Genomic DNA, 19,790 nt, shown 5'->3' on the forward strand with positions numbered 1-19,790 from the left:
GGCACCCTTTTAGGGCAAAAACTGTCAAATTGTGTATGTGAAGATATTAATATTTTGAAACTCCAAATAATATCTGTTCAAATGTCTGAATATGATATACATGCTCTCTATTAACTCTCATTTCCTGTATGACCTCTTCCAGTGTCCTTCTGTAATCTCTAAACAGCTTTCAGATTCTTTCTGAGGAAGAAACCTTGAGAGAAACCAGACTCAAAAGGGAACCCATCTTCATCTGGGTGACACCATATAGTATGTATAGTATAACTGTATACTATATAGTCACGTGCAATTGTGGAACCAGGAGTTCTTGAGGAACCTATGAGTATGAGCATCAGCATAATTTCTGAATTCATTATAGGTTAAAAAGGAATTGCTTTCTGCCAAAGCCGTCTCATGTTCAAATTACATCCGCATGTCTCCCACGTTAGCGTATGAATTTGCTAAACAACATCAGATTAGTGTCATTTAATCCCTTTCATTCATCTCGACAAACTCACAACAAACTTCATGGTAGGTGTATCAGTACCATGTCTTGTTTCTTTAACCAAATAAAGCAGGCTTTGTTCCTTGATCTGAAGAGACTTGCTGAAAATTAATCAAAAATTGAACTAGCAAGCCTTCTTCCAACAGTCTGTTCCAATGTCAGTGTCAAACTTGTAACTTGGGTTGAAAACTCATGCAGTGAGATACTGTAAATATTAGTGCAATAAATTACCCTATTCTTTATATCAACAAGAAGACATCTGATGAAATCTGTCTACAGATTGGATTGGATATATTATTTCACCCAGAGTAAATTATATAAAGATGCAGATTCAGAGAGCGAGTTTCTTGTAAATGTCACTGCCAGTGTTATATTCACAGGAAGATGTGAAAAATGTCTTCAGTGGCTCTTTTTAATACTGTCGTAAAGCAAGGGGAAACTGAAAAACACTGCAGACTACTTTTTAAATATCCATAAACGCTCTTAAAAATATAAAATAGGCCTATGCGGTGTTATTGTAGCATGTAGTAAAGAACAATTACCATAAAGTTGAGTATGTGGGGTACATGTAGATGGGCCTATTTGGCTGTAAATGAACAGAATTGGCACTGAACCAATATCCAGGATAAAGGATGAATTTGATTCTATCTTATAACAAAAGGAAAAGATTTGAATTGGGTTTAGAAAAGAATTTTGGAACTGGAAATGTTTACACATGAAGAGACTTTATAGAGAATTCTATTTATTCATCATTTTGTGTAGGTCAACTTTCCCCTATTTAAAGTGCCTTTGAAAGTTTTTTTTTTTTTAAACTTTAATGTGTGGTTATTGATATTGGCTGTTAGAAATAGTTTAAGGATTAGTATCGGTATCGGAAAAGAAAATGTGGTATTATGTCACCCCTATCCTGTAACCCCACCCACACTATAAACCCCACCTGCGATTTTACTCCTCCCACCTAAAAAACTCCATGCACCCTGTATCCCAATGCTAATAAACCTACTCTATAATCTTTACCCACCCTGTAATCTGACCCCAATTCTATAAACTCCACCCACCCTCTAACCCAGTACTAAGAACCCTACTCTATAATCTACACCTACCCTGTAATCTGACCCCGATTCTATAAACCCCTCCCAACCTGTAGTCCAACACTAATAACCCCACTCTATAAACTCCACCCACCCTGTAATCTGACCCCAGTTCTATTAATTCTATTCACCCTGTAACCAAATACCACTAACCCCACACTACAAACTCCACCTACCCTGTAATCTGACCCCAATTCTATAAACTCCACCCACCCTGTAACCCAACATTATTAACTCCACACTATAAACTCCAAGCACCCTGTAATCTGACCTCAATTCTATAAACCCCACCCACCTTTTAACCCAACACTAATGACTCCACTCTATAATCTCCACCCACCATGTAATCTGACCCCAATTCTATAATCTCCACCCACCATGTAATCTGACCCCAATTCTATAAACTCCACCCATCCTGTAAACCAACATTATTAACCCCACACTATAAACTCCACACACCCTGTAATCTGACCTCAATTCTATAAACGGCACCCACCCTGTAATCTGACCCCAATTCTATAAAGCCCACCGACCTGTAACCGAACACTACTAACTCCACTCAATCATCTCCACCCACCATGTAATCTGACCCCAATTCTATAAACTCCACCCACCCTGTAATCTGAACCCAATTCTATAAAGCCCACCGACCCTGTAACCGAACACTACTAACTCCACTCTATCATCTCCACCCACCATGTAATCTGACCCCAATTCTATAAACTCCACCCACCCTGTAATCTGAACCCAATTCTATAAAGCCCACCGACCCTGTAACCGAACACTACTAACTCCACTCTATCATCTCCACCCACCATGTAATCTGACCCCAATTCTATAAACCCCGCCCACACTGTTAGATTATTAAATCATCCATCACCAAAAATAGCATATGGGTGTACCTCAATTAGTAGAGATTATCCTATTATTTTTGTGATTTGTGCTAAATATATGTATTATGTTTACATCTGTGTTTACATTTGATCTGTTAGGAGAAGGTTTCTTTATTAGCTGGCTGTGAAGCTGTATGGAAACATACTATTTGTGTCTGCCTGGATAGCATCTGACCCTACTTGTCAAATCTAAAGGCTGCAACATTTTCACTTACATCACCTCAGTGTGAAGAACAAACACGGATGCGTTCTGTCTAATGAGGACGGAAATGTCGAGGACATTCTCACTCAGCAGAACACTTTTTATCACCTTTCATCCTTCCCTTGTCTGTTCTCTATAAAAACATCTGTGTACTGTACACTGACAGACTGACTGATGACCACGGTGCTGTATTGATCTCCTGTGTGTGTCTAATAAATGAAGAGCAAAAAACTCCACTCTTAAATTTGGCAGATTTGCAAAGACGGCAAGACAAAAACACATCTCTAACTAAATTACTAAAAATAGAAGTAGTCCCATATTCATAACAACTCTTTTGCTTGTAGTAATCTTTCACTCAACATTGTATGCTCATTAAACTGTGTACATAATACAAAGAATTGGAAGGGTGTTTTTAATAACTGTGGGCAAGTAACCAGATCCTATTATGATGTACTGATGCAACAATATGAATGTTTTCAGTATTATGAATCAAATACATGTATGTTAAATAACCTCACAAGGGAAAACCATTAAAAATGACACCTCCCACTTGCATCCTAGGCTGTCAGGAGTTACAAAATGGGACAGTTTCCTGCCAGGACCCCTTCTGGAGGTCTGGTGGTATGGTTTCACCATGGCCTGCTTTTTGTTTCTGTCTGTCCCACGTGTGCTGTGCCACGCCCTTCCAACTGTTCCGCTTTCCCACCATGTCACATGTTCCCTATTTACCCTAATGCGTAGTCCTATATATACACCAGTCTCTTTGTATCTGTCTTAGTCAGTAATTGTGTTTTGTTGTTGTTGTGGTAGGGTCAGATGCCTTTGTGTTTCCAGGTCCCCATGTAATAGTCACGTTTTTGTTATAGTTACGCTTTTGTTACTCACACTGTATTTGTCTAGTGTTTTGTTTAAGTCTTGTTTTAGTTTTGTTAATAAAGCGCTCTATTATTGCAATTGGGTCTGATTCTCTATTATCACAAAGATCCAGGTCCATGTCCCGTTTCAGGCAGTGTCTCCTAAACGTTAGGCCAAATTCTATTTGTTTTGTAGCCCATTAGGAGCAGAAAATTGTTTTCCGGATTTTAAAGAGTGTAATTCTGCTGTGTTCAAACTACTGATAGAAACAACCTAGAAAATGTCATTCATATTCATTCTGAAAGTCTTCTACACAGTGTTTTGATGAGATTTGCTTTGGATCTTCTCAGTAACCTGACAAGCTGGAGTTGCGTAATTGATTCCAGAGAAATAAAACTGAGTCACTGTTTATAGCTGCTATGTGACAGCAGGAACTAACTTCAGTGTCTCGAGGTTATGGCAATTTTGCGATCGCAGAAATGAACGCAAAATCAAGCAAACTCCACGATATTCAGGGGCGCTTGTAATTTTCCGAAATGACTTCAGATTTTCTGCAGATTTGGGCCAAGACGTGTCATGTGACATAACAACACACATTCAGGCAAAGCCCTCTTCGATTAAGCACGAGTACAGCTAACATAGTAATTACATATGTGTCTTCACTGGAGATTAAAAGAGGAATCCTGGGCTTGTAATTGTGCCAATTCAAGTAGCTTTCTGGGGAAAAAAGCAAAAAATAAACCTTTTAAATATTCTGGGGAGAAAAAGCTGCAGCAAAATCAAGCGTTTTTCCACAATCATCACAAAACATTTTTATGTTTTAAGATCCTAGAGGAAGTGTAATTTATTTTTAAGGACATTTATTAATAAATGAAAATTGTAAACATTGGCAAATGATGTGTTATATGAGAGGAAAACTACCGAAAATCAACAATCACAACATCCCAGAACAGCCTGCCCCAGACATACTGTGAATTTTTATCCATAGTGTTTCATTTATTGTCTTTTATACAGGAGTTATTTCTTTGATTTTTGTGGTTAGCTTATTAATTATGTAGTACTATAAATTTGAAGTTGCATTAAATGTACAAAAGCGGTTCTGTCCATTTATCATAAGAAGTATTCAAATGCATGACAGCACAGAAAGACAGGCTTAAGTAAGAATAAGCTGCTTGTGTGATCATGCCACTCACGTCGGCTGCATCCTGTAGCACCTGCACAGCATTAAAATGCTGCTCTTAATTATTTTTGGTGAATAAACTGGGTGTCAAGGGAGGAGTTACAAGGAGAATGTTTAAAGAGCGTAGCCAGGAATGAAGTGAGCCTGCCTACAGAGGTGACGGTGCAAATGGGTATTTCTTGTAAATTTACAGAGCTTTAATTGTGTTTTTAGACCCATCGGGGCAGCTGGTTATTCAGACGCCAGGCCTGTGTTGCATAATTGAATGAGTAAGAGAGCAAGAGACAGGAATAAATAACATATATATGTGCTTGTGTGGATTAGTTTGTAGAAGAAAAAAAGAGATTGCAATGTAAAGTATAGGAAGAGAGAACTACACACATATTTCCTAAGCGTGAAATATTACAGTAATTCTATCGGAGTGTGTTGATAGGATTGTAGCAGGGGTCTGGGAATTAAAACGAGAGAAGTGAAAAGTGAGAGAGAGAGAGCTGTATCAAGAGGTCTGGGACAATAGGAACTCCAGGGGAAATACTAATTAGATATTTGAATTGTGAATCAGGGAAAAAACACACAGTACTGGTTGCAGGGAAAATGAAAAGACGCCTTTGTTGTAAGGGCTGTGGTTTGGAGCCATGTTCCTGAAGTGTGCTAGGAAACATCTGATGAAGAGATTACACCCTGATCCTATGGAAGAACGATGAGATGACATGATCTTCTATACAGCTTCCTGTGGAAGTAATTCACACAAACCCAAAATAGCTGCATATTCACTAGATACGCTCAGTAACCATGTATATCCCTAATGGAACGCCGTTACTGGTGTGTGGCTCGGATCGTATCCGTTGGAAATGAACTAATATAATTTTCAGCCTAATATCATTTAGTATCTGTATCTGAAATCTAGGATCGGTAATGAGCCGATAGCAAAGATTCAGATATCAGAGGAAATAAAACCAGGCTCGATTCAATACTGTAACAAATGAAAAAGATCGGGATTGGATTTGGGAAATATTTCCAAAGTATTATTTCCGGGAAAATTGATATACAAAGAGATATAAGTAATTTTTTGTTACGATTGATTTTAATATGTTGTGTTGTTAAGGTTCAGTGTATAGTATTCAGGTGAAGTGTTTCAGTTAAATAAATAAATAAATAAATAAATAAATAAATTTTTTTTAAAGCTTAGCACTTTTTTTTAAGAAAAAAGATCCGATTACTATTGATAAATGTAGATATTCAAGGCGTCAGTATCTGTATCAGAAGAGACAGTGTCAGTGTGCCATCTCTGCTTAGGATGATTTGTTAGTTATCTTATTATATGTCAGGCAAACTCAGAGAACTCTGGACTACACTTCCCAACAACAACGTCATCACGTTCACGGTCACCTGATTACTAATCACCCGCACGTGAGAACAGTCACACTTCTCTGTATATAACAGCCTTGGTGTCACATTCTCACTGGACACTAGCGCTCAGTGTTTTTGTACCTGAAGCTGTTTGTTGGTTTTCCCGGTTTTTGTAAAATTGTGCTCTCTCTGGATCTGCCCCGGCTGTACAGTTTGCACATTGCATGAACTTGCCTTCGGATTTCTTTAGAAAAGTCACTATTTGAATTTATATCCATATCTACTTACCTGTTATGACAGTATAATAATAGATAAATGTTTTTAAAAGATGCAAATAACATGCATGAATTCAGGGCTTTCTTCCTACACAGAAGCATTTGAAGAAATTTTTTATTTTTAGTTTACCCCCCAAAAAATATTCTTTACCTGTGTCAGCTTAGGTTACTGTCTATGTTGAGTTTCTAATGTTCTCCCTGCATCTGCATGTGTGTCTATGTCCATGTGTGTGTGTGTGTGTGTGTGTGTGTGTCTCCATGCTGTTATGTAGTATTCAAAATGGCATTTATTCCTGCCTCACACAGCTTCCTGGCCAGGATAAAGGGTGTAAATGAATGTGTAATGATTTATAATCTCACTATCAGGCGCCATGCAGAAGAGAACAGGTCCTCTTAAGGTTTCTTCCTTAAGTCGTCTCGCCTTAGCGAGTTTTTCCTCACCACTATGACCTCTGACTTGCTCATTAGGGATTGTCCATTTTTTCCTGTAACTGCTGTGTGACCGTTGTTAATCTATTGTTAAAACTGCTTTTCAGATACAATTGGAATTGATCAGATAGTTGTAAAAGTAGTAGATGGAGTCTTAAACATCATTTCTTTTTTTGACTTTGAATATGTGGACGTAAAAAATGTATAATGGGCTAAGAGTCATGTACAGTGCTCTGTTGGAAACTTAGGTTAAATATAGAAACCTTCTGTCCCTTGGGCAACTCTTAAAGGATTGCTGGAGAAACCAACAGCGAAGGGTTTTCTAATTAGAAAAATGTGTAGACACACTATTATTATTATTATTATTATTATTATTATTATTATTATTATTATTTTATTTTATTTTTTTGCATAGTTATGTTATTTTCTCCTATATCTTTCTATGATCACATATTTTGTCATGTATAAAGATTTAGTTTGAACCATGCTTTCCATGTTTACTTGTAGGATCACAGGAAAATAAAACATGTTAAAGGTTTGTGACCAGCTACCAAAAGAAACTGGACACCTAGGAAGGGAAAAGGAATGAATATAGAGATGAGAGTCCAGTGGTCCGTTTCAGTCGATTTTCTCTATATATTTATTCAGAGAGGACGATTATTAGTCAGAAGGGTTTATTTATCCGCCCTGTCACATTGAGCTGAAGTGACTCTGATATGACTCATAGAATGCTTGCTTTCTTCATCACGACTATGACCATGAGAGACATTAAAACATGTCTCATGTCTCAAATATGCCTAAAAATAGACAGAGAGAGAAAGGTGTTAAACTCAGGGGCACAGGCAAGCTGAGCATGAAGACAGCACCTGAGGCGAAGTTCCTGTCCTCGGATTCACTCGCAATGCAAGCACATATTTCATAGTTGATATGCTGCTCATAGACTACATGGAATATTTCCAACAGCATGAGCAAAGAGAGGAGGAGAGACACCAGAAGAGCTCACAGGGTCAGTACACATGGCCTCGTTCACCGGAGATCCGCGCTTTCATGGAGGCATGGTGGAAATCACGGGAGCGCATTTTCTGCCTTGTGATAATTAGACCAAATGTGAAAATAACACAAAAATTAGGAATGCTAATGGCTGAGAGAGCAAATAAATTGCTGCTGGATAAGATAGGTGAGAATACACTCATGAATAGATGATAATAATTATACACTTAACTGTAGAGAAAGAGAGAGATTTCATCTACTTCCTCCCTTTGCTGTATGATGGTATTACTACACAGAGCTCTCTCCCACTCTCTCTCTCTCTCTCTCACACTCACACACACACACACACACACTCCAGAGGATCCATAAGCCCTCGAGATACAGCTAGCTGAGGAAAGTAGAGGAAAGGACTCCAAGGCTGCTCCCTTGCCTTCACCCTGTTATGAGATTCCTCTTTATGAGTGTTACATGTCAAGAAAACATCAGGGAACAAAATTTAAGCAAGATGTGAAGCCCATATTCACTTTAGTTTCAACTTCAGCTCCAAACTCTACTCCCTGTAATATAATGAAACAGAATCAGGCATGGGCACACATAAACGGGGAAAGAAAAAGAGAAAAGAGAAAGAAAAAGATGTTTAAAAAAAAACAAATCTCTGCAAACCTACACATGCATGTGCATGCAGTCTCTCTCTCTCGCTCTCTCTCTCTGGAACTTGTCTCATAGCTCAGTTTTGCCACCTGCTGGTAACAGTTTATCAGCACCGTCCCAAACGGAGCCTCTTTTATCTTTAGGAGTCAGGATTCAGGGTCTCATTACATTTTACTTTCTACTGTCTACTTACATTTCTCTAGATGAGTATAAAAAGGAAATAAACTCTTCAGGACATTGTGTTAGAGAGAAATAATCAATGACATTGTGTTATTATTATTATTATTATTATTATTATTATTATTATTATTATTATTATTTGTGAGAGAAATAATGACATGAAATCAATGATTTGAACTGATGCAAAATCAGATCCAAATAAACGGCAAAAAAAAAGAAAAGAAAGAAGACAGTTTTATCTCTACCTCTAATAGACATCTCACTATTAGATGAGAGAAGATTCTCAAGTAGTATTAGTTGCTAATAATCTTCATATTCTGACCAAGAATTGAGTATTCATCAGCACTATGGTATAACGTAAAATAATAATAATAATAATAATAATCATTTTTATATATTTATTTTTAATATTATATATATATATATATATATATATATATATATATATATATATATATATATATATATATATATATATATATATGAACATAATGTGGACATTGCCTCTAAAGGCTTTTTTCAGGTCTCATGCTTATTCTTTCAGATTTTTCTACAAATTATGTATTTGTTTGATTACATTAGTCATATAATTTTGTTGATGTTTCTTCTATTTCTCAGTGGTTTTTCTTCTAATAATTATTATTGTTGATGTCTTTGATCCTTTTAGTCATTTTCATTCCTTCAATAGATTTAACAAGCAAATATTAGGCACATTAATGATGAACATTAACTATATGTAAGATTAGATATACGGCATGTTGTTAGGGGATTTCAAGACAAAACGCCTTTAAATCGTCACAGCATTTGGTTTTGTAGATAAAATGCGAAATTATGGGGATTTTATACCCAGTAAACTAATTAAGATACACAATTGTAAATCACTTGCATGTTTGAACAAGGAAAATCCATTACCAGGAATCTGCAGGACAGAAAAATCACCGAGAATAGGCCATAAGGAATTTTGACATTTTGTTGGTCTACATTTGTTTCACTTTGTGAATCATTATATAAGAGTACTTAAAGTCTACATACTGACTGAATTTACATTTATAAAACAAATCCAATTCTTAATGCCAGATTTAATTTTCAAGATCCCTGTTTCAAGAGCCCAGATTTTATATGTGTACTCAGTTCACTGAACTTCATACAGTCCCCTCTGAAAGTATTAGAATTGTGAAATTTGTTTTGAGTCCTGGGTTTTGCCTGTGAAGACTGCCTCTGTTGTTAAATCACATAAATCAGCATGAAGATCAGAGAGCTGTCCATAGGAGAAAAACAAGCCATTTTGTAGCTGAGAAAAGAAAGTAAAGCCATTGCACAGCAATTGGGAATAGCAATACAACAGTTTGGAATGTCCTGAAAAAGAAAAAGAATCCACTGGTGTACTGACAACCAGACATCGAACAGGTCAGTCAAGCAAAACAACAGCAGTTGATGATGGAAACATTGAAGAAAAACCCCAAGATGACAGTCAGTGACATCATCAACAACATCCACAGGGCAATCCACTGTTTGAAGAAGACTTGTAGTGAGAAGAGGCCAACCCTGCGAGGTTCCTGAGGCATCCAGAGATGGACCTGCTTCGTGAAGATTTGGGTATTCGAAGCAACGATGCCAACCCTATGTGGACTTTGAGGATGACAACAACCTCCTTTCTGATTAAGACACACACTAACATTCTACATATGCTGTATCTGCATCACACAACTGACTGCAGAAAGGACATTGTTCATAATCACACTCTTTGGTGTTTAGAATAATTTATAATCACACTCTCAGGTGTCACCCAAATAAGGAGGTTTCCTCTTGAGTCTGGTTCCTCTCAAGGTTTCTTCTTCTTACCATCTAAGGGAGTTTTTCCTTGCCACCGTCGCCTCAGGCTTGCTCACTAGGGATGTTTTGGTCTAACATCTAGGACTTTTTGCACTATGTTTTTGTTTCTTATGTTCTGTAAAGCTGCTTTGAGACCATGTCCATTGTTAAAAGCACTATACAAATAATATTGAATTGAATTGAATTGAATTGAATTGAATTGAATTGAATTGAACTGAACTGAACTGAACTGAATTGAACTGAATTGAACTTGGAGAACAGAAACCATAAAACAAGATAAAAACAAGTCACCAGCAGTAAGAATCAAAATGCCAGATTAGAATTTAGAAAGAAATACAGAGCTGAACCACAAAAGATCTGCACCCAAGATTGACCTCTACCAAAGGATCGGAAAGACCAAAGTGTGGAGAAAGAAAGGATATGCTGATGATCCAAAACAAACAAGCTCATCAGTCAAGGACAGTGGAGGTAGTGTCATGGCTTGGGCTTGCATGACTGCTTCAGGAACAGGCTCACTAATCTTTATTGATGATGGACCTCATGACGGTAGCAGCAGAATAAATCCAGAGGTTTACAGGAACATTTCATCTGCCGATTTAGAAATGAGAAATGCATCCAGTCTAATTGGGATGAACTTCATCATGCAGCTAGACAATGGCCCAAAATACACTGCTAACAGAACATACGACTTCATCCAGGGGAAAAAAAGTGGAAGATTTTAGATTGACCAAGTCCATTAATAGACCTCTACCTGGTTGATCAGCATTTCACCTCCTGAAGAGGAGACACCCCCCTGAGCTGAAGAAGCAGTAGTACAAACCTGGCATCCATGGGGTCTGTGATGATACAGGAGAGATATGCAACAAAATGCTATCTGTATTTTCATTCACTTTCATTGACTTTAAGACTTCCTGTTCCAATACCTTTGCTCACCTAAAAATGTTATGTTTCTGAATGTGAAGTAGAACATATTCATTTGCATACACTGGTTTAGATTTTTCAGGCAATTATTTATGTTTGATTATTTTCGTCATATCTTTCTTCTATTTCCCAGTGACTATCTTTTCTAATGATTATTATTGTTGATGTCTTTGATCCCTTTTAGTTATTTTCACTCCTTTCACTGTCATAACAAGCAAATATTAGACACATTAATGAGGAACATTAACCATATGCAAGAATTATATATACGACTTGTCATGGGATTTTGTAGATAAATTGCATCTTTGAACTGGGAAAATCCATTACCGGTAATATCTGAAAGTCACAGAAGATGGAAAGACTGAAGATTTTGTAGGTGTTGTTGAAGAGGCCATAAGGAATTGTGACATTTTAAAAGTTTATATTTATATCTATGACTTCATCAGGGGAAAAAAGTGGAAGATTTTGGACTGTCCAAGTCAATCACTAGATTTCAATCCAATAGATCAGTATATCAGCTCCTGAAGAGGAGACACCTCCCTGAGACAAACAACAACAACTGAAGAAGCAGTAGTACAAACCAGGAATCCATGGGGTCCATGATGATACAGTTGAAAGGAAGAGCTATACAAGAAAATGCAAACTATTTTCAACTTTTACTGACTGCCTGTTCCAGTACTTTTGCTCACCCAAAGACTGTGGTGGTCTGTCACCAAAAGAAAATGCCCTGTTCTAAATCATTTAACGAAGCTGAATGAAATAAAAGCTGAAACTCTGACGCGTCGTTTCATATTCAGCTTTCGATCACAAACCCAGATGTCTCCAAGGTATAGCGAATACAAAAGACTTGGCCTTGCCGTTCCAATATTTTCGGCGTGGGTGTATAATGTTTTTGCCCTTTTCTGTCTGTTATCTGTCACTGTATAAAATGTCTCTGTTTTTCACAGACAAATAAAAGGTTGATTGCACACTCCTACACTTTCACTCCGAAGAATTAAAAGGACCACGTTTTATCCGCAACAGCAGCAGACTCTCGAGGAATAAAGTCTAATTAGTTGTTTAATCTCATATGAAGCTTCTCTAAGGGCCAGCGAATCTTTTCCAACCGGAGTTCTGCTAACTTTTTTTATGTTACGCCAGGACCGCTGGCCAAAATATTTTTGTATCTAGCTGCATTTTTCTTTTCCCTTTTCGAAGGTACACATTCAATCTTCCTGGCCATCATCCAGAGAAAAGGAGGACTTTTGTTCTTTCCCCCCCCCCCCCAAAGTAGATTCAGTGCTTAAGAAGAAAAATATGAACTTTTTTCTTTATTTTTTAAACTCCGGGGTTTGACTATGTATGAGCCCAATTTGAGTGTTCAGAATTGCTCCTGACAGCATGAGCAAGAAAATGAAGATTGAGTTTGTTAAAGCAAAAATTGGTTTGTTTTTTTCTCACCTGTACGAAGTGTCTTCTACAAAAAAAAATAAAAATGTACAAAGCATTCCTCTAGGCATCCAAATGTAATTATGACTAATGGCTTTGCTTTTTAAAAAAAAATAAATAAATAAAGGCATCACAATAATGTGCATTCACAGAAGGTCACTTGGAGAAAAACACTGGCAAAGACGACGAATGAGGCTGACCTTCTGTCTGTAATGATAAAGCATGGACGAAGCAGTGGAGTGAAGCTGCCATTAACCCAGACCAGGATGCAGAAACGCGGAATCAATCGAGGAGTGCGCTTTTATGATGGAGTCGGCTCTGATTTACTGTAGCCATAAAGCCTCTCGGAGAGGCCGTGCGGACTGCCGATGACTGAGAGGTACTCTATTGTTCTACTGTAGTTTCACATAGTTCTATCACTCACTTCCCCCGGCTCAAACTGCTTTACGAGTGTGTGACAGCAATAAAACAAGTAAAATACCTGCACCGATTTCGGTGCCTCGCCTCGCAGGGTAGTGACAGAAGGATCGGCTTGAAAGAAATCCTGCAAACACATGATTTCAACACTTGGATTTTTTTATATATATAAACAGTGTGGAGAGAATGTGTACAGGTTCAGAGGGATGTTTAATCATTGTTCTATTTGTTCTACCATGCTAAGGGTCACAGTGGATCACATTTGGATCTAAGCACCTTGGATTTGATGCCGGTCTATTGCAGATCACCCACCAAACACACACACACACACACACACGCACCTTTGTACATGATTCTGAAAGGTGGGAGGAAACTGGAGAACCTGGAGGAAACCCACATGGTCACACAGATAGAATATGAGATGAGACATGAGAACTACATGAGACTACACACAGACTGAAACCCAAGCTCAGGACTGAGTACTAAATATTTTTTAAAAAATGAAAAATGTCTTAATTTCTCTTCTGAATTTTTATATTCCTGTAAAGCTGCTTTGCTGCAATGTCAGAAAGCGCTATACAAACACAGCTGAATTAAACTGAATTAAATTGGAGCTGTGAAGCAGCTATGATAATCATAGCTCAATCATGATGCCCAATATTAAGAAGAAGAAGAAGAAGAAGAAGAAGAAGAAGAAGAAGAAGAAAAAGAACAACAACAACAAACACAGGCACTGTTGAACTTGTACACAACTGACTGTTTAGTTTCTTTTCACCTGTTAAAGTAATAATTGTTAACGACCAGAAATAGACCTTCTGACAATTTTTAAGTAACGTTAAGCAGACTTTTATAAAAAGTCTGCTCCAAAAGTATTGGAACGGCAAAATGGGGTTTTATGAATTAGGGTTTTGAGATCAGTAGCTGAATGAAATGATATCAGAGTTCCAGCTTCCAGTTCCTGATATTTCAATCTAGATGCAAAGCCAATTAGCAAACAGTCAAAATGAGGCTGTTACCTCTTGTGACATATTGTGTTTATTTTAGTCAGAGAGTGTATGCGTGTATATATGTGTATGTGTATGTGTGTGTATGTGTGTGTGTGTGTAGGTGTTTATACATGCTGCTTTTTCTCTTTTCCCTCTAATTGCTATGAATTGCTCTCAGGTGCCTCGTTGGCCATGTGCACAGTGATTTGTTCCAGCTCGACAGTCTGTTACCACATAGAGTGCACACGGTGTTCTTTCAGTGCATGTCTATGTGTGTTAACTACTCGATGTGTTCTAGTAGATTTATAGTCAGTCTGGTGTGCCTCATTATTAATTTCATATCATCAACGATTGCTCCAGGGAGCTGTCAGACTTTCAGAAACATTCTGGTAATGGGATGCATCAATGGATGGATGGATAGAGGAGGAGAACAGGATTCTGGCAGAGAGCTTGGTGGGGTAAAGAAAATTACCTGCAGCTTAAAGGAAAAACCCATCCTCCTTCATAATCTTTCTAATTAAGGTGTGATATTCAGTCATATCAAGGTTCTTTCATTGGCATGTTGGTCTACTCATCGGTTCCCTATATCACCCACAACACCAGTTTAGCCTTTTATGAGCCTTTCATTCATCTCTGTTTAAAGAGAGTGATGCAGCGGCACTTTAGTCCTTCAGTCTGTCCAGCTCTCTCACTTCCTCATCTGTTCACTCTGCTAAAACAAATCCAATGTTTCAGCCTTCAGGCAAGAGAATATGTGAGGCATGACATGTTAATTTTTTAATTTTTTATTTATTACTGCATTATTAAGCCATGAATAAAACGAAGAGAATGCAAGGTTTATTCCATCTGTGACTAAAAATCCACTTAATAAGAGTTAATGATGAACTGAGCTCAGGTCTCTAGGTGTAATTTTTTTTTTGTAACCGCTCTCCAGTCTTGTTTATCTGTTTCTGTTAATTAACCACCGAGAACAGATTAATTAAGGCATTAGGTTCTATTTGTCCTTGTTGACCTGTTTTAAAGGTATTCATTTGTAACCTAGGTCTATAAATATAAAGAATCAATTAAAACAAGCACTAGCTTCATGGCTGATATTAGTTTCAGTAATATTTCTGTAAATAATTGCACTTGTATTACCTATTAAATGAACAGGTCGTGGTGTGAGGGTTTGTTATCATACACTGGAACAAAAAAAAGGATTATGTGGTTTGATTTAAATAAAAAACTAATTACTAGAAGTACTTGAATGTTATAAGTTCTGTAATAAATGAATTACTGTAAATAGGTAACTAAAACAGGGGCACGGTGTCTGGGAGGCGTAGTGATTAGCACGTTGGCCTCACACTTCCAGGGTTGGGGGTTCCATTCCTGCCCCTTCATGTGTTGCATGATTTCTCCGTGCTTTAGGGATTTCCTCTGGCTACACTGTGTCCAGACCAAAGACATGTGTGGTAGGATGAATGGGTTCTCTAAATTGTCTTTAGTGTGTGAATGTGTGTGATTGTGCCCTGAGACGGGTTGGTCCTCTGCCCTGGCTGTCTCCTGCCTTGTGCCTTAAGCCCCCTGGGTTAAACTCCCGGATCCGGAGATACAGAAATATGGATGGCTATGGCTAAAATCCAAATGGTAACTTTTATTTACTTTAAGGGGTTAAGTTTATTGTTATTTCAGTTTAAGTGCTCACAAAACTAGAAACAAATTAAATAATGTTTACTTGCACCTAAACTATAGGGGGAATGCATGGTTTTGGCATTTTTTTTCTATTTGCATACACATTTGTAAAACTTTAAACTGATTTAATTTAGAGTGAATTTATGAATTCATTGTTTTCAGTCTTTCTTGATTTGTGTTGGGTTTAGGGCCTGAAGCTATTGCATTCTGAAATGTTTTGAAAGTTTTCCTGTAAAGTTTTCTTTGTGTTTCTCAGTCAGCTATGTTGTGTGTGTGTGTGTGTGTGTGTGTGTGTAATTCTATTTCTGGTTGGAACTATTAAGTATTAGTGGCCATTAAGTGGTAATGTTAACAATTAGCTGATGTATATATATATATATATATATATATATATGCATATTTTTTTACAGTGCTGATATATATATATAGTTTATTCAGTTGGGTAAAATTGATTAAAAAAACGCTTGTTGAATTTATTTCTATTTCCCATGAGAAGAATCCTTGGTGCCATGTAAACCTTACTTAAAATATGCTTAGTTAAACTGACTAAAAATGGATGCGTAAATTGTTTCCAGACTCTTTTTGTGTGTAAATCTCACTCCAGTATGTTTTCACTGTATACACTTTCTCGTATACAACATTTATGTGAAGAAAACATTTCATGAATAATTAATCCTCAATTTAAAGTTGCTCTAATTTAAATTCAGTTTGTTGCACTCCATTGTTTTGATAAATAAGGGATTTCTGCGTCTCTGTGCGTCTATGCTATTATGTTCTGGCAAGATTTATGACAAAGGCAATCTGTGAAAATGTTTCTACTAAGGATGCCGTTCTCTCTCCAACTTCTGAGTCTTTCCAGATGAAAGCGTGCGCTGGGAGAAGCAACAATAGACTCTTGGCTTTTATTCACTTATTCTGTTTGATATCTGCAGAGCATGAAAGCCGTGCTGAGAGTGTGATATGTGGAATTCGGCTCCAGAGGTGGTGTATAACCGGCAAACAACAAAGCATGCAAACAAACACAGTAGAGAGAGAGAGAGAGAGAGAAAGAGAGAGAGAGAGAGATGCTGGTATAAGCTTAAACTGCTTTATAACATTGCCATCTTGTGGCTAAAATGAAGTTAAAGAAAAGAATTGTGTGTGAGCTTACAGTAGATAGAACATATTAAGTGGAATATTAACATGCAAAATACAATAATATATTAAACTCTATCTGGTAATTGCTTTTAGCTTTACGTGTGTGCTTTAGTCTGCTTCAGACAAAGCTTTCTAGCTAATTCACATTTAAAAAATGTAACGTCGATTCAAGGACTCTGTAGATTTATTGTCACTCATTATTGGATTCATAATACAATGAAATGCTAATAGTACAGTGGCATGTTGCTGTAGACAACATACAGCAAGAAAACATGAGACACTGTGTATATGAGATTGGTTAAAACACTATAAAACACAGTGGGAGTTAGGGGCAAGGATGGATCGCCGAACAGGCCTAGAAGGGCACAAGCCCAGGGGCAAAGCTGTCCCTAAAGTTAAAGACAGGTAAAGTCACTTGTATTAACTTCGCAGAGTCAAATAGGCAAAAGTCTTCCTGGGAAATTGAAGAAATAACAGATAAATTAATTTTGTAGAAAGAAACCATCACTGAAAATGTCTGGTAATAAAATTCATAATTTATTTATACCTTCAGTTCAGTTCAATTTATTTGTATAGGGCTTTGAACAATGTAAATGTAAAAAATTAATACTTACATTACACAAAGGTGACGATGGCAAGGAAAAACTCCCTGAGACTGATATGAGGAAGAAACCTTGAAAGGAACCAGGCTCATAAGGGAACCCATCCTCAATTAGGGTGACACTGTACAGTAAATAATGTGAATGTAAATAATGACCGATATAGGTTAGTGTAATTTCTGAGATCATTATAGACTTAACACTAATTCTGTCCCTCCACAACAGCAGTTCAAAGACAGCGTGATAGTCTCCAAGTGGTTCGTCTCCAGGCAGTCCCATGGGTCATGGGCTGTCCATGCAGAGCCATTCCCAGAAGCAGTGTGCACCACCAAGCAACGAGACTCCAATCAGAAGTAGGGCATTAGGATTGATCAGGCTAGGTCTGGAAAGAAGAAGCGGTCATACATGGGATACATGGATATATATATTTTTAAAATCCCGTCTAGAATTTAAATACATTTATATATTTCTGTAAAGCTGTTTTGTCACAGTGCCCACTGTTAAAAACACTATATACAAATAAAAATTGAATTGAATGAAACATTGCTCTATCAAAGTGAGTGTTTATCACTTTACTGCAGGACTGCAGGGTTTTGCAGACCGAATCCTCTGAATTTTGTTGTCAAAATTTGTTGTGTGTCCTTTCACCCCAATTTCATTTCATGCCTTCTAATTATACATAATTGAGAAATTGTGTTGTCTACCATCATGCCTTGCCTCTTGCTGGTGTTTGTGCCCAGGGGTACATATAATCTTATAATCCATCCCTGGTTAAAGGCACACTTATATAAACCAACCAGGCATAACATTATGACCACCTGCCTATTATTGTGTTGGTCCCCCTTTTCCTGCCAAAACAGCCCTGACCTGTCATGCACTGTGTATTCTAACATCACAACTTCAGCAATTTGATCAACAGTAGCTCGTCTGTTGGATCGGATCACACGGTCCAGCCTTCACTCTCCAAATGTATCAATCAGCCTTGACCGCCCATGACCCTGTTGCCGGTTCACCACTGTTCCTTTCTTGGACCACCTTTGATAGATACTGACCACTGCAGACCGGGAACACCCCACAAGACCTGCAGATTTGGAGATGCTCTAATCCAATCATCTAGCCATCACAATTTGGCCCTTGTTTACCTGCTTCTAACACATGTGGCATGGTGACTGGAGAGATAGCTAGCACAAATTGACAAATACACCGATCAGGCATAACATTGTGACCACTGCCAGGTGAAGTGAATAAGACTGATGATCTCCTCATCATGGCACCTGTTAGTGGGTGGGATATATTAGGCAGCAAGTGAACATTTTGTCCTCGAAGTTGATGTGTTAGAAGCAGGAAAAATGGACAAGTGTAAGGATTTGAGCGAGTTTGACGAAGGGCCAAATTGTGATGGCACTGTACCACATTGTAAGAATACAATGTGGTACAGTGCACAATCATACACTTTGCATTAAAATATGCAGGGTAGTATAGTATTATGTAATATGTACAAAAATGGCACCAAACTGCACCTATATATATTGTGTACATATAATTATACTTACTTATGCTGTTATGACATTAGTGAGTAAATTGGTTCTCAACATTACATACTTATAACTGGATAAAAGCACAATATATTGCTTATTAATAGCTAAAAACTGTAATTATTGACAAACTGCTGGTGTGTAAGCTCTGCTTTAGGAGGTGCTGTTACAGGAAATACTCCACTTCCTGGTAGTAACACACCACTCTGCACTTCCATCATGAATTATCTTCCTATAATAGCAGGTTTTATTTTTCTCTTACACACAGTAATTCACTCTTTCATTTGCAAATTGAAAACATTAGCTTTACAGAACAGACTGGATCAATGCCAGTGCAAGTGGTTGAGAAAAATCGTTCAGTGGGCGGAGTTTCATCTTTCTGAGATGCCTTCAAGGGATAAATTTAACCCCAATCATTTACAGGGGCTACTCAGTACATCTTCTTGACAATTAATGTCCGACTCCGATTGGGTTCTTCTGGACTTGTCACAGGGATGTGTGTATAAATCGTATGTAAACATTAGAAGTCTCATTCTTCTGCTAAACAAAAAAAGAACGATAAGAGATTGTGATGTTTCCTGTGATGGACAGACATCTTTATAAATGGGTCAGACTGCATAAAGTAGATCCATCACGCGATGAAGTGCTTGGGTCATGAGAGACTGCAACTGTAATAAATAATG

This window comes from Hemibagrus wyckioides, linkage group LG01 (genome assembly GCF_019097595.1).
Source record: "Hemibagrus wyckioides isolate EC202008001 linkage group LG01, SWU_Hwy_1.0, whole genome shotgun sequence".
Classification (NCBI taxonomy): Eukaryota; Metazoa; Chordata; class Actinopteri; order Siluriformes; family Bagridae; genus Hemibagrus; species Hemibagrus wyckioides.